The following is a 3845-nucleotide window of genomic DNA, read 5'->3' as shown; positions in this document are numbered from 1 at the left end:
TGTGTGTGTGTGTGTGTTGTGTGTGTTGTGTGTCATCACATTGGAATGTCTGGCAACAATTTCGCAACATATAGTCGTGCAGCATGTCCTATACATCGTCCAAAAAGGTGTTTTATTGCATTTCACCACATACCTTAGAGTTAATGTGTCCAATAGGCTATTTTATCGACCTGTTATGTCGGCCTGTATTTGGTTTAAGCCATCACATAAATACATTGGCTTATGACTACTTGACAAAATAACTGCTTCCAGTGCAGGTTTAGACACCAGACACCTCGTTTTTATCGGCACCCTGATTGGCTCTGCCATAATCTGCCCATCTAGGATGCCTTGCCTCAGCCAAAACAGCCAGATTTCGGTCTGGGGCAGGTTCAATGGGCTGATCAATTGTAATAATTTGTTTGACAAAGGCAGGTTTCGCGCAGCAAATCCATTGCATGCGGTTTCATTGCTTGGTAGCACGATTGCTTTGCCGTTATTATTAGTAGTATTAGTATCAGTAGTAATAGTAGTAGTATAAGTATTATTATTATTCTGATAAGTGAATAGAAAGTAATTGCAGTTGTTCCGCCTCTGGACTCACCGCCGTCCCGCCCCCGTAACAGCGAATGCACGTGCTTAGGAGAGATGCCCTCTTCCACTTTACAGCCTATAACTGCATTTATTTAAACTTGGAAAATGAGGGATTATTTTCCAATTCTCTCCCGCTCCACTGATGGAAAGTATTATGCCATCCGTCAGGAATGTGCAACCCTTCCATTCCTAGTTGTACAACCCTCCTCCACCCAGGAGCGTGCAAACCTTTGGGAATCCCCAGCTCCCTGATAAAAAGAGGGGAAGGTGTGTGTTTTTTTTGTCAATGTCCCAGCATATCTTTATTTTAGCCACACCATAACCTCTGATGTGACATTCCAGAAACGTGTGTGTGTGTGTGTTAGAGTTAGAGAGAGAGAGAGACAGAGTATTGCAAATCTTGTCAGATATCTTGTTTACACACCTTTGACCTTATCATTATAAGTACATGTTCTTCCAGTCTCCTATTTTTTTAACCTTACAGGCTTTAATGTTTGCTTCTCTTATTTTTCTGTTTTATTCTTAAAAGCCTATATTTTATATACATACAGTACTTATAATATATATTGAGTTTGAGTTGATAAAACCAATATCTTACACTACTATTACAGTTTCAGGTGAAGTTGCATTCAATAGCAGAATCCTTGTTTTTGTGGATCCTGCCCTCTGCTGTCAGTAAAGGTTCATTACGTGTGCAAAACTGTTACATCCAATGCAATAATTAAATTACTGATCATAAATCACTACTATGACTACTTAAAATACATATGATAAAAAAAATGCATCCTACTATAATCCTTGGAATAAGTTATATGTAGCCTACATGACTCTTATCAAGATTGGTATATTGTATTCGTTTTGCACTTTAGAGAAATTGATGTTGATTGTATGTTGAAATTGAGAACACAGAAGAACTAAAAGTAATAAGAGTAGTGATAAAGCTGTAGGAGGAAAATAAAAATATATCTATATTTTTTTTTCCAAGCCATCTTTGCATCAAGTTAATTCTAATTCTCCCCTACAACAAAGAGCTGCTCTGTTCTAGTTCAGCCTCTTCACACTTCACTTAGCACAGCGCTCATCTGAAAAATTACCCTGCTACCGAGCACAGATCCAGACTAAGGTTTATGACACCGTCTGCATGCTGCTAGCCCTTTATGTAAGGCACACGCCTTTGTTTTGCTAAATATAAGTTATGTTGGGACACAATGAAACACAGCCATTCTGCGTGAATACACAATGCCTCCCAACTGTGTACAAACAAAGAGGCAAATATACAAAGGTGTAATGTTAAAAGAGACAAAAGAAACCTGCATGCATGCGTACACACAATGACTACAATCCACTCAGCCAGATACTATTCTGAGCACCCCTGTCAACAGCTACCTGACTCAGTGGTTTGTGCCATTGTCACCCATCGAGTCTTTAGGAGAACTGGGGTAAGGCCATGGGCTTTGGGGCAATGATGCAACAATGCCTCTACACAGTTTGGGTCTGTTCCACACGTTTCAGTCATGTTCGAAAGATATAGTGATGTATGAGAAAGAAACCTAACTGCAGAGGTTTTACAGCAGGGAAATAACCTTCCCTCAAGAGACAAGTCAAGGCCACCAGCAGTGGTATAGAGTATTAAATTCATATAGAATTTATTATGAAATCATAGTATACTAAATATAATCAATCACTATGCAGAAATGTACACATATTACAGAATGTCAATGTAATACATTACAGAAACAGTCAAATAAATACTATTAAAGCATAGTTTAAAAACCTTAAAAATGTGCTTCTTCTGTAAGGCTTATAGGTCCTGAAACAAAGGTTTATCTAACCATATGAGAGAATTAAAACACATTGTGCTTACACTACCAGCATTTAAGTCAAACTAATAAACTGAGAGGTAACAATCGTAAAATTAGCTTCTGAACACCTGAAGTGACCATGACAGCCTACTGTACTACAGACAAAGATTAAAAAATGTCACAGTGCCTTTAAATAAAGTATGATACTGGGATCACATGTGATGGGTCGATGTTCTTCTATTTCACACTTTGATGTTACTGTTCATCAGTTGAAATATTCATTATTGTGGTAAAATGAACCCAAATTAATCATGTAACTATATTGTCCTTGCAACTAATTGGTAGGCTCAGAATTTTATGAATATTTTTGTATTGTTAATAACTGGTGTTGGTAATTAAATGCCATACAAGTTCTAATCATAATAACCACAGCAAATTAAATGGGAATAATAATCAAATAAGCTCTAATAGGAGATTGCTTTCTCCAGATATCACACTCCCCTATAGGACCTTTGTAAAGCTAAATGAAATGAAATGAAATCTTCCTCTTGGAATCTGTGTGTGACTTCTTAAAGTAGAGAATTAACGAAACAAACATACATTACTGTCATAGGAAGAGTCACATTAGATCCCAATTAACAAAACAACAGTGTGCAAAGTCAAGAGTTCTATTCATGACTGACAGAATAACAGGAAGAACTACAATCTGTGATGATGCAGTCTGATGATGCATCTGTGCTGACACAACGAGAACAGAAACAGCAGAATGTAGAATAATAGCAAGGAAGGAACTGCAGGATATTAAATAGCTGTCTGTGTTTCACCCAATTAAACAGAAGACTGTAGTTACACCGTGACTTCATCAGTCATGGCAGTGGGGAAACTCCTTGCTAAATGCTAAAAATACACAAACACAGGCTGCTGTGGTAGAACCCCACGTCCCTTGAAATGAAAAGGTATTTCTGAGGTTCCCTACAAACAGTTACACATAAATAGATCACCTTTGATTGACTCTCCAGCTGGGCACAGCGGCAACCTTTTAGTGGAAGGAAAAGACCCAATATTGCTTTATAGCAAAATATCTTTTTGCTCTCAAAAATATATTATATTATGAGCTCAAAAGCGTAGGACAATTTTTCTTAGTTCTCAGCCAGGTACTGTACATCTAACCTACTTAGATGGTCATGAGGTGACTACAGACATCCTCTACCTGGTACAAGAATCCCAGATCCACCAAGGCAATCACAGAAACAAGGATGCTCAGGTGTAAAACCTGAGGATCAGCTTTTTAATTTAGTGACAAAGTGGGACCGTTGCTACTATTCAACTGAGTGATGCAAGGTATGTTTGAATTGAAAAACCCTCCACTGTTTTGATGTAGTTTCATCCCTCGTCTTTCCTCTCTAAAGAGAGGAAGTCATCATCTAGCAACCTGTGGGTGCAGCTGTTTGGATCCTCACTTTTTTTTTT

At 38.0% G+C, this 3845-nt stretch overlaps 1 protein-coding gene across 1 annotated transcript in view; it reads right to left on the bottom strand.

Annotated features, from left to right (window-relative positions):
- Positions 1-3450: 3450 nt before the first annotated feature.
- The window catches only part of lgi1b (leucine-rich, glioma inactivated 1b), a 21691-nt gene continuing 21296 nt past the window's right edge, over positions 3451-3845 (bottom strand). Inside the window, exon 11 of the transcript XR_004327239.1 lies at positions 3451-3464. The gene's annotated coding sequence lies outside the window, so the exon portion shown is untranslated. The remainder of the gene's footprint in view (positions 3465-3845) is intronic.

Source organism: Etheostoma spectabile, chromosome 21, assembly GCF_008692095.1.
Source record: "Etheostoma spectabile isolate EspeVRDwgs_2016 chromosome 21, UIUC_Espe_1.0, whole genome shotgun sequence".
Lineage (NCBI taxonomy): Eukaryota > Metazoa > Chordata > Actinopteri > Perciformes > Percidae > Etheostoma > Etheostoma spectabile.
This window is presented reverse-complemented; position numbering and strand designations above follow the sequence as displayed.